The following is a 12,382-nucleotide window of genomic DNA, read 5'->3' as shown; positions in this document are numbered from 1 at the left end:
CACTCAGGGTCTGTCTGACACAGCCCGAGCCATGACCTCTAATCAGGCATGCAGACAGTGGGCTCCGTATCCTGCAGGTGGGAAATTCTGTGGCCTGAAGCCGTCATCTCTACTCAACCTGGGTATTTAGTCATCTCTCCCCAGACCGTAGCTCAAATCCCTGCCTATAGGGGAACCTTAAGCACAAGAGTACTCATTCCCGATGGCAGGGAAACTGGCTGTTGAGATGGGTGTCCAACCGTCAGAGGGGGAATCAGCTGCATGGCCCATTAGACCAAGGTCACTCATGGGAGCCACCTTGGGCACAAAAAGACATTGTGATCCTCAGTGTGAGCCTGCTTTCAAACAAACCCCCTCGGTAGCTGGACTAGGAGCATGCAGAGCAGGTCTGCCAGGTTCCTAGGTCCAAATCCTCACATTTGTTTGTGTTTTCCAGGTTCCCAGACCCAGGATCTGTCTCTTGGATACCTCTTGTGGGGATCCACTGATGGAAAACAGCAGTCTTACCTTCCCCCCGAGACACAAAACTCTTGGGAGCTGGGCAGAATCCCCAGAGATGAAGAATCTCTCATGACCCCATGAAGACACCCTTACATTTTGCGACCATCCTGGACACACAATCCAGACAGGAAAGCCTGCACTACCGCCTCTATGACACTTTAGCTTCAGTACACTATGAGCTGCCCTCAGGGCTTACAGATTGGGTCTGTGACCACCTCAGCCCTCACCGTAACCCTAGATTGCGTTTGTAGATTTCTGTTCCCAAAGCCCTGGACCACATGCCTTCCCGGATGGGGCCTCTGGTGCAACACAGAACGATTGTGCCTACTCTCCCGAAGGAATGTCCACCCTTCACTGTTGCCCAAACCCTGAAGTTATGAAGCAAAGTACAAAGCCCCTGAGCCTACCTCATTTTGAATAATGCTCTGGACCCATGTGCACATTCTGACACACAATGAGAACCTGCCTCCTGCCAGACATAAAAGTAAAAGGCTCTGAGTCCTAAGATTTAACCTGACATGCCCTTAGGATTTCATTGATACCCTTGCTTAGATTTTCAGGCATCTGTTTCCAGAGGCCTCTTCTCCAATACCAACTTATATTCCAACATGTGGTCCCTGAGACACACAGCTGAACCCCTCTTGTCACTAGAAGGATACCTTGCTTTTGGTAGCTATGTCCAAGATTCAGTGTAGGAGAACCCTGCATGATCCCTGACTACCCCTACATTCTAACGTCTCCCTGGATACAAACTAGCATTTTCATCCAACAGCATGAAACTCCACGTAAGCTCAGGTTGCTTGGAACTTCGCCCCAGAGCCACCAGATCGAACCTGCCATGTTCCTCAGCTGCAATGGTCAATGGAGTTTTGCTTTCCAGGCAGCTATGCGGGAGGGCTCTGCTACCAAAACTTTCCATATGGGGGACACTGGAGCAAACAAACCAGAATCCCCTTGTCCAGTAGTAGAAAACCTTACTGTTTGGAGCATCTCACAAGCCCCAGTGTAAGAAATGTTCCATGAACTCGTGACATCACCCCTTCATTTGGCATAGCATCATAGACACAAATTCCAGGGTGAGCAAACATCTGACTTCCACCATTATTCAGGTACAGGATATCTCGAATCAGCCACTGCACACTGGAACTGCCATCTGCTTGGCATTGAAAAACCGAACCTTGTGTTTACAAATCCAACCTCAGCCTCTTGGTAACCAAAACCACTTGATAGGGAATTCTGAAGCCACGATGCAGAATTCTGCCTGCCCCACAGAAAGAAGTAGTGCCTGATGCATCTGCCCAGAAACACCACATGAGAATCCACCAGCATGGCCCTCAATGGCACCCTAATATCAAGATCCACCATGGGCACTGAGGCTCTGTCTGACATGGTCTGAGCCACTACCTCCAGTCAGCCATGCAGACATGGGCCCCATATCCTGCAGGTGGGCCCTGTTGTGGCCCGAAGCCATCACATCTATTCAACCTGGATATTGAGGCATCTCTCCCCATACCATAGCTCAAATCAATGCCTATGAGGAAACCTGAAGCTCAGAAGTACTCCTCCTTCCTGATGGCAGGAAACCTGACTGTTGAGATGGGTGTCCAGCCCTCAGAGTGGGAACCAACTGCATGGCCCATGAGACCATAGTCACTCATGGGAGCCACCCTGGGGACAAACAGGCATTGTGCCCCTAAGCCAGAGCACAACTTCAAACAAGCCCTCTCAGTTGCACCACTAGGATACTGCATTGCAGGCCTGGTACTCCCCTAGTCTCAAATACTAACACCAGGTGGAATATTCCAGGTGCCCAGACCCAGAGCCTGACTCTGGAATCCCTGTTTTGAGACACCCCTAAGATGGAAAATATCACTCTTCCCTTCCCCGAGAAAGCCACCAAACTATTGGGAGCCACCAGGAGGAAAACTCTCCCATGGAACCATAAGAACACACCTGCATTCCAAGGACATCCTGGACACACAATCCAGATACAAAAGCCTGTGCTGCCTCCTTCCCATCACCCTAATTACAGTTCCTGACGAGCTGCCCTCGAGGTCTACCCATTGGGCTTGATATCACCTCGCCACTAACCCTACACAAATTTGTGTTTGCAGACTTCTCTCCCAAAACCATGGCATACATGCCCTCCAGGGTTGGCTCTCTGGAGCCACACCACAGGACTGTGTCTGCTATCCCCAAGGAAATTGTGCCTGACACGGTTGCCCAAACCTTCCAGATTAGAAAAAACCTGCATGGCCCTTGAGCCCACCCCAATAATAGCGGCTGCTCTGGATGCAAATGTGCAGTCTGAAACAACCTGTTCAACTACATCCAGGCAGACAGCCAACTCAATGGTTCTGAGCCAGAAGATTGAACCTGACATGCCCCTAGGACTGGATTGGAACCCTAGATTAGGTTTTCAGGCATCTGTCCTCAGGGGCCTGTTCTGGAATATTGGAATGTTGTAAAGTGGTTACAACATGGTGTCCCTGAGCCACACAACAGAACATCTCTTGTCCCCAGAAGGAATCTGTGCTCTTCAACCTGTGCCAATCGCTCAGGGTAGGAGAATCCTGAATGGCACCTTAGCCACCAGCACATTCTAAGCTCTCTCTGGTTTTCTGGTAACAAACAAGCCTTGTGGTCCTCTCAGTTGAATCACCAGATCCTGCACTGCAGGCCTACCTGGTATGCCCCTAGCCCCAAATTCTAACCCATGCTGGGATATTCAAGGTGCCCTAATCCAGAGCCCATTTTGGGAATCCCTATTTTGGGGCACCCCTAAGATGGAAAACAGCACTCTCCCCTTCCCTGACAAAGCCACCAAATGATTGGGAACCGCCAGGATCCTTAGAGAGGAAAAGTCTCCCATGGACCCATGAGACCAGACCTGCACTCCGAAGCCATCCTGGACACAAAATCCAGATAAAAACGACTGTGCTACAGCCATCGAGTTTCTCAATTTACATATCCTGACGAGCTGCACTCCAGGTCTTTGCACTGGACTTGCGATCACCTCGCCACTAACCCTAACTCGAGTTTATGTTTGCAGACTTCTCTCCCAAAACCATGGCTCACAAGCCCTCCAGGATGGGGTCTCTGGAGTCACACCAAGGACTGGGCCTGCCACCCCAAGGAAACTGTGCCCATCACAATTGCCGAAACCCTCCAGATTAGGAGAAACCTGCAAGAACCCTGAGCCCACCAAAATATTGGAGGCCTCTCTTGATGCAAATGCACTATCTGAAACACTCTGATCACCTCCATCAAGGCAGACACCAAAGTCAAAGGCCTGAGACAGAAGATTGAACCTGACAACCCCTAGGACTTCATTGGAACCCTAGATTAGGTTTTCAGGTATCTGTCCTCAGAGGCCTTTTCTGGATTACCAACTTATGATACAATATGTGGTCCCTGAACCTGACAACACAACATCTCCTGTCCCCAGATGGAAGCTGTGCTCTTGGACCTGTGTCAAACCCTCAGGGTAGATGAATCCTGCACAGCCCCTTAGCCACCAGCACATTCTTAGATCTCCCTGGCAACAAACCAGCATTGTGACCCATCTTCATGAGACTCCATGTCAACTCAAGGTCTTGGTACTTCGCTCCAGAGCCACCAGAGAGAACCTGGTATGTTACTCAGCTTCAGTGGTCAATGGAAGTGTGCTTTTCAGTCACCCATGTGGGAGTGCTCTGCTTCACAAACATTGCACATGGGGGACCCTGGAGCAAACAAACCAGACTTCCCGTGTCCAGTAGAAGGAAACATAGCTGTTTGGAGCATCTCACAAGCCCCAGCGTGGGAAATCCTCCATGGCCTCTTGACGCCACCCCTCCATTTGTCAGTCAAAATAGACACAAACTCCAGCGTGAGCAAACATCTGATCTCCGTCCTTACTCAGGTGTGGGATATCTCGAATTAGCCGCTGTACACTGGAACTGCTTTCTGCTTGACACTGAATTTAACCTTCGCTTGTGTTTACAATTCCATCCTCACCCGACTGTTGTCCAAGCCCACTTGATAGGGAATTCTGAAGCCACAACGCAGCATTCTGACTTCCCCATAGAAAAATAAGGGCCTCATGAGTCTGCCGAGAAACTCTATATGAGGATCAATCTGCCGGCCCTCGGGGAAACCCCAATTTATATGCTTCCCTGGCCACTAGTGCTGAGTCTGACAGAGCCTGAACCCCGACCTAGTGTCAGCCACCCAGAGAGTGAGGCCCATATCCAGCCTGTGAGACTGGCCATGGCCCAGAGCTGTCATCTCTACCCATCCTTGGTATTCAGGCATCTGTCCCCAGACCTTTGCTGGAATTATTGCCAATGGAGGAACCTGAAGCACAATAGAGAACTCCTCTTTTTTTTCCCATTTATTTATTTTCAGAAAAACAGTATTCATTATTTTTTCACCACACCCAGTGCTCCATGCAAGCTGTGCCCTCTATAATACCCACCACCTGGTACCCCAACCTCCCACCCCCCCACTACTTCAAACCCCTCAGATTGTTTTTCAGAGTCCATAGTCTCTCATGGTTCACCTCCCCTTCCAATTTATAGAGAACTCCTCTTAATACATGGCAGGAATCCTGGCTGTTGGGATGGGTGTCTAACTATCAAAGTGGGAGCCAGCTGCATGGCCAATGAGACCACGCCCACTCATGAGGGCCGCCCTGGGCAGAAGCAGGCATTGTGACCCTCAGCCTGAGAATAATTTCAAACAAATGCTCTCAGTTGCACCTCCAGGATCCCGAATAGCAGGCCTGGTAAGCTCCAGCCCCAAATCCAAACACTTCTGGGATTTTCGAGGTGCCCGGACACAGAGCCCGTCTCTGAAATCCCTGTTTTGGGGCACCAGTAAAATGGAAAACAGCACTCTTCCCTTCCAAGTGAAAGCTACCAAACTATGGGGAGCCACCAGGATCCTTGATAGGACAAATCTCCCAGGGACCCATGAGACCACACCTGCATTCTGAGACCATCCTGGACACACAATCCATATACAAAAGCCTGTGCCACCAACTTCCAGTCACCCGATTTACAGTTCCTGATGAGCTGCCCTCCAGGTCTATTCATTGAGGCTGCAATTACATCACCACTAACACTAAGCCGAGTTTGTGTTTGCAGACTTCTCTCCCAAAACCATGGCTCACATGCCCTCCAGGGTGTGGTCTCTAGATCCACACCACAGACTGTGCCTGAAATCACAAGGAAACTTTCTCATCACAGTTGCTCAACCCCCGAGATAAGGAGAAACCTGCAAGGCCCTTGAGCCCACCCCAATATTGGAGGCTGCTATCTATGCAAATGCACATTCTGAAACACCCTGATCAACTTCATCCAGGCACCCAAGACAAAGCTCCTGAGTCAAAAGATTGAATCTGACATGCCCCTAGGACTTCATTGGAAACCTAGATTAGGTTTCCAGAATCTGTCCTCAGAGGCCTGTTCTGTTATACAATATATGATACAACATGTGGTCCCTGAGCACCACAACAGAACCTCTCCTGTCCCCAGAAGGAAGCCGTGCTCAGGGTAGATGAATCCTGAACTGCCACTTAGCCACCAGCACATTCTAACATCTCCCTGGTAACAAACCCGCATTGTGACCCATCTTCATGAGACTCCATGTCAACTCAAGTCCTTGGTACTTCACCCCAGAGCCACCAGAACGAACCTGCCACGTTCCTCAGCTGCAATGGCAAATGGAGGTGTGCTTTCCAGGGATCCATGAGGGAGTGCTCTGCTACTCAAGCTTTATACATGGGGGACCCCAGAGCAATCAAACCAGACTCCCCCTGTCCAGTAGATGGAAACCTTGTCGTTAGGAGCATCTCACAAGCCTCAGGGTGGGAAAACCTCCATGGCCTATAGACACCACCCCTCCATTTGTCAATCATCTTAGACACAAACTCCAGGATGAGCAAACATCTGACATACGCCCTTACTCAGGTTCTGGATATCTGGAATCAGGTGCTGCACACTGGAAATGCCTTTTGCTTGCCACTGAATTTAACCGTAGCTTGGGTTTACAATTCCATCCTCACCCTACTGGTCCCAAGCTCTCTTGATAGGGAATTCTGGAGCCACAACGCAGCTTTCTTCCTTCCCCATAGAAAGAAGAAGGCCCTATTGAGTCTGCACAAAAACTCCACCTGAGGATCAATCTGCTTGGTCCTCGAGGGAACCCCAGATTATAGGCTTTCCTGGCCACTAGTGCTGTGTCTGATAGAGCCTGAGCCCCGACCTAGTGTCAGACACTCAGAAGGCTGGGCCCATATCCATCATGAAAGATCGGCCATGGACCAGGTCCGTCATCTCTACCCATCTTTGTTATTCAGGCATCCGTTCCAATACCTTTGCTGGAATCCCTGCCAATGGGGGAACCTGAAGCACAATAGAGAACTCCTCCTTTTCCATGGCAGGTAATGTTGCTGTTGGGATGGGTGTCCAACACTCAGAGTGGGAGCGAGCTTCATTGGGAATGAGAACACGCCCACTCATGAGGGCCACCCTGGGCATAAGCAGGCATTGTGACCCGCAGCCTGAGCATGCTTTCAAACAAACGCTGTCAGTTGCATCTCTAGGATCCCACACTGCAGGCCTGGTATGCCTCTAGGCCCAAACCCTAACACTTGGTGGAATTTTCCAGGCACCCTGACCCAGAGCCCGTCTCTGGAATCCCTGTTTTGGGGCACCCATAAGATGGAAAACAGCACTCTTCCCTTCCCCAAGAAAGTCACCAAACTATTCGGATCTGCCACAATCCTTAGAGAGAAAAAAAATATCCCATGGACCCATAAGATCACACCTTCATTCCGAGGCCATCCTGGACATACAATCCAGATACAGAAGATCCTGCTACCTTCTTTGAGTCACCCGATTTACATTTCGTGCCAAGCAGCCTCTAGGTCTATGCATTGGGTCTGCGATAACCTCGCCACTAACTCTAACACGAATTTGTGTTTGCAGACTTCTTTCTCAAAACCATGGCTCACATTCCCTCCAGGATGGGGTCTCTGGAGCCACACCAGAGGACTGTGCCTGCCATCCCCCAAGGAAACTGTGCCTGGCACAGTTGCGCAAACATTCCAGATTAGGAGAAAAGTCCAAGGCGCCTGAGACCACCCCAATAGTGGAGGCCGCTCAGGAAGTAAATGTGCATTCTGAAACACCCTGATCACCTACATCCAGGCAGACACCCAAGTCAATGGTCCTGAGTCTGATATTTAAAATTACATGCCCCTAAGACCACACTGGAACACTAGATTAGGTTTTCAGGAATCTGTCCTCAGAGGCCTATCCTGGAATACCAACTTATGATATAACATGTGGTCCCCTTCCCCACAACAGAACATCTCCTGTCCCCAGAAGGAAGCCGTGCACTTGGAACTGTGTCAAACCCTCAGGGTAGATGAGTCCTGCATGGCACCTTAGCCACCAGCACATTTTAAGATCTCCCTGGTAACAAACCAACATTGTGACCTGTGTTCATGAGACTTCATGTCCACTCAAGGACTTGGTACATTGCCCCAGAGCCATCAGAACGAAGCTCCCATGTTCCTCAGCAGCAATGGTCAATGGAGGAGTGCTCTCCAGGCATCTGTGAGGGAGAGCTTTGCTACCAAATCTTTCCACATGGGGGACCTTGAAGAAAACAAACCAGACTCCACCTGTCCAGTAGAAGGAAACATTGCTGTTTGGAGCATCTCAGAAATTACACCTTGGGAAATTCTCCATGGCCTCTTGACGCCACCCCTCCATTTGTCTGGCATCATAGACACAAACTCAAGTGTAAGCAAACATCTGACCTCCCCCCTTACTCAGGTGCTGGATATCTCGAATCAGCTGCTGCACATTGGAACTACCTTTCACTTGGCACTGAATTGAACCATACATTGTGTTTAAAATTCCATCCTCACCTGTTTGGTCCCCAAGCCCTCTTGACAGTGAATTATGGAGTCAAAACGCAGCATTCTGCCTTCCCCATAGAGAGAATAAGGGCCGGATGAGTCTGCCCAGAAACCCCACATGAGGATCAATTGGCTCGGCCCTCAAGGGAACCCCAATGTATAGGCCGCACTGGCCAATGGTGCTGTTCTAACAGAGCCAGAGACCCGATCTAGTGTCAGCCACCCTGAGAGCAGGCCCTATATCCAGCATGTGAGACCAGCAATGGCTCAGGGCCGTCATCTCTACCCATCCTTTGTATTCATGCACCTATCCCCAGACCTCTGCTGGAATCCCTGCCATTGAGGGAACCTGATGCACAATAGAAAACTCCTCCTTCCCCATGGCAGGAAACCTGGCAGATGGGATGGGTGTCCAACCCTCAGAGTGGTTGCAAGCTGCACGGCCAATGAGACCATGCCCACTCCTGAGGGCAGTCCGGGCACAAACAGGCATTGTGACCCTCAGTCTGAGCATGCTATCAAACAAGCCCTCTCAGTTGCACCGCCAGGATCCCACATTACAGGCCCGTTATGCCCCTAGGCCCATATCCTAACACTTGATGGGATTTTACAGGTGCCCAGACCCAGAGCCCCTCTCTGGAATCCCTGTTTTGGGACACCATGAAGATGGCAAACAGCACTATTCCATTCCCAGAAAAAGCCACCAAACTATGGGGAGCCACCAGGATCATTATAGAGGAAAAATTTCCCATGGGGCCAGGAGACCTCACCTGCATTCTGAGGCCATCCTGGACTCACAATCCAGATAGAAAAGCCTGTACTATCGCCTTCTAGTCACCCCAATTACAGCTTCTGATGAGCTGACTTCCAGGTCTATGTCATGGACCTGCAAGCACCACACAACTAACCCTAACCCGATTTGTGTTTGCAGACTTCTCACCCAAAACCATGGCTCACATGCCCTCAAGGCAGAAACCCAAGTCAATGATCCTGAGTCAGCAGATTGAACCTGACAAACCCTAGGACTTCATTGGAACCCTAGATTTGGTATTCAGGGATCTGCCCTCAGTGGCCTATTCTGGATTACCAACTTATGATACAACATGTGGTCCCTGAGCCACACAACAGAACACCTCCTGTCCCCAGAAGGAAGCTGTGCCCTTGGACCTGTGACAAACCCTCAGCATAGATGAATCCTGCACGTCCACTTAGCTACTAGCACATTCTAAGATCTCCCTGGTAACAAACCAGCATTGTGACCCACCTTCATGAGACTTCATTTCAACTCAAGGCCTTGGTACTTCACCCCAGAGCCACCAGAGAGAACCTGCCATGTTCCTCAGCTGCAGTGGTCAATGTATATGTTCTTTACAGGAATCCATATGGGAGTGCTCTGCTACACAAACATCCCACATGGTGGATACTGGAGGAAACAAACCAGACTAGCCCTGTATGGTAGAAGGAAACCTTACTGTTTAGAGCATCTCAGAAGCCCCGGTGTGGGAAAACCTCGGTGGCCTCTTGACGTCACCCATGCATTTGCCGGTCATCATAGACACAAACGCCAGCGTGAGCAACCATCTGACAGCTGCCCTGACTCAGGTGCTAGATATCTCAAGTCAGCCACTGCACACTGATTATGCCTTTTGCTTGGCACTGAATTTAACTGTAGCTTGGTTTTACAATTCCATCCTCACCCTACTGGTCCCAAACCCTTTTTATTTTCCCAAACCCTCTTGATAGGGAATTCTGGAGCCAAAACGCAGCCTTCTCCATTACCCATAGAAAGAAGAAGTCCCTGGTGAGTCTGCTCAGAAACCCCACATGAGGATCATCGGCTCGACCCTCGAGGGAACCCCATTTTATAGGTGCCCTGGCCACTAGTGTTGTGTCTGACAGAGTCTGATCCCAGACTTAGTGTCAACCACCCAGAGAGCAGGACCCGTATCCAGCATGTGAGACCAGCCTTGATCAAAATCTCACATCTTAATCCATCCTTGGTATTCAGGCATCTGTCCCCAGACCTTTCCTGGAATACTTGCCAATGGGGGAACCTGAAGCACAATAGAGAACTCCTCCTTCCCCTGGGAAGGAAACTTGTCTTTTGGATTAGGTGTCCAACCCATAGGATGGGAGCCATTTGCATGGGCAATGAGACCATACCCACTCATGAGGGCCCCCTGGGCACAAGCGGACCTTGTGACCCTCAGCCTGAGCCTGCTTTCAAACAAACCCTCTCAGTTGCCCCACCAGGATCCCGCATTGCAATCCCGGGAAGCCTCTAGGCCGAAATCCTCACCCTTGGTGTAAATGTCTTGGTGCCAGACCCAGAGCCCATCTCTGGAATTCCTGTTGTGGGGCACGCCTAAGATCGAAAACAGCATTCTTCCCTTCCACGAAAAAGCCACTAAACTATGGGGAGCCGACAGGATCCTTAGAGAGGAAAGATATCCCATGGACCCATGAAACCACACCTGCATTCTGAGGCCATCCAGGACACACAATCCAGATACAAAAGCCTGTGCTAATGCCTTCGAGTCACCCTAATTATAGTTCCTGACCAGTTGCCCTCCAGGTCTATGCACTGGGCCTGCGATCACCTCACTTCTAATCCCAACCCGAGTTCGTTTTTGCAGACATCTCTCCCAAAACCACAGCTCACATGACCTACAGGTTGGGGTTTCTGGAGCTGCACCACAGGACTGGTCCTGCCATGCCCAAGGAAACTGTGCCCATCACAGTGGCCTAAAGCCTCCAGATTTTGAGAAACCTGCAATGCCCCTGAGCCCACCCCAATATTGGAGGGTGCTCTGAACACAAATGCGCAGGCTGAAATACCCTGATCACCTACCTCCAGGCAGACACCCAAGTCAATGGTCCTGAGTCAGATGATTGAACCTGACATGACACTAGGACTTCACTGGAACACTAGATTAGGTTTTCAGGTATCTGTCCTCAGAGGCCTGTTCTTGAAAACCAATTTATGATAAAACATGTGGTCCCTGAGCCACACAACCGAACATATCCTGTCCTTAGAAGGAAACCGTGCTCTTGGACCTGTGTCAAACCCTCAGGGTAGGAGTATCCTGCATGGCACCTTAGTCACCAGAACATTCTAAGATCTCCCTGGTAACAAACCAGCACTGAGTCCAATGTGCAAGAGATTCCAAGTCAACTCAAGGCCTTGGTACTTCGCCCAAGAGCCACCAGAACAAACCTGCCATGTTCCTCAGCTGCAATGGAGAACGGAAGTGTGCCTTCCAGGCATCCAAGCGGGAGAACTCTGCTACACAAAGTTTCCACATAGGGGAACCCGGAGCAAAAACACCAGACTCCAGCTGTCCAGTAGAAGGAAACCTTGCTGTTTGGAGCATCTCAGAAGCCTCAGAGTGGTAAATCCTCCATGGCCTCCTGACGCCACTCCTCCATTTGTCAGTCATATAGTCACAAGCTCCAGTGTCAACAAACATCTGACATCTGCCCTTACTCAGGTGCTGGATATCTCAAATAAGCCACTACACATTGGAACTGCCTTCCGCTTGGCACTGAATTTAACTGTAGCTACTGTTTACAATTCCATCCTCACCCTTATGGTCCCCAAACCCTCCTGATAGGGAATTCTGGAGCCACAACGCAGCATTCTGCCTTCCCCATAGAAAGAAGAAGTGCCTGGTGAGTCTGCCCAGAAACCCCACATGAGGATCAATCTGCTCGGCCCTCAAGTGAACCCCGATTTACAGGCAGTTTTGGCCACTAGTGATGTGTCTGACAGAGCCTGAGACCCAACCTAGTCAGCCTCCCAGAGATCAGACCCCATATCCAGCATGTGAGACTGGCAATGGCCCACATCCATCATCTCTACCATAGTTGGTATTGGGGCACATGTCGCTAGACTTTTGCTTGAATCTCTGCGAGTGGGGGAACGGGAAGCATAATAGAACTCATCCTTCACCATGACAGGAAACC

Source organism: Neovison vison, chromosome 2 (genome assembly GCF_020171115.1).
Source record: "Neovison vison isolate M4711 chromosome 2, ASM_NN_V1, whole genome shotgun sequence".
In the NCBI taxonomy this organism is placed as follows: domain Eukaryota; kingdom Metazoa; phylum Chordata; class Mammalia; order Carnivora; family Mustelidae; genus Neogale; species Neogale vison.
The sequence above is the reverse complement of the archived record's forward strand: the minus strand, read 5'-3'. Positions refer to the sequence as shown.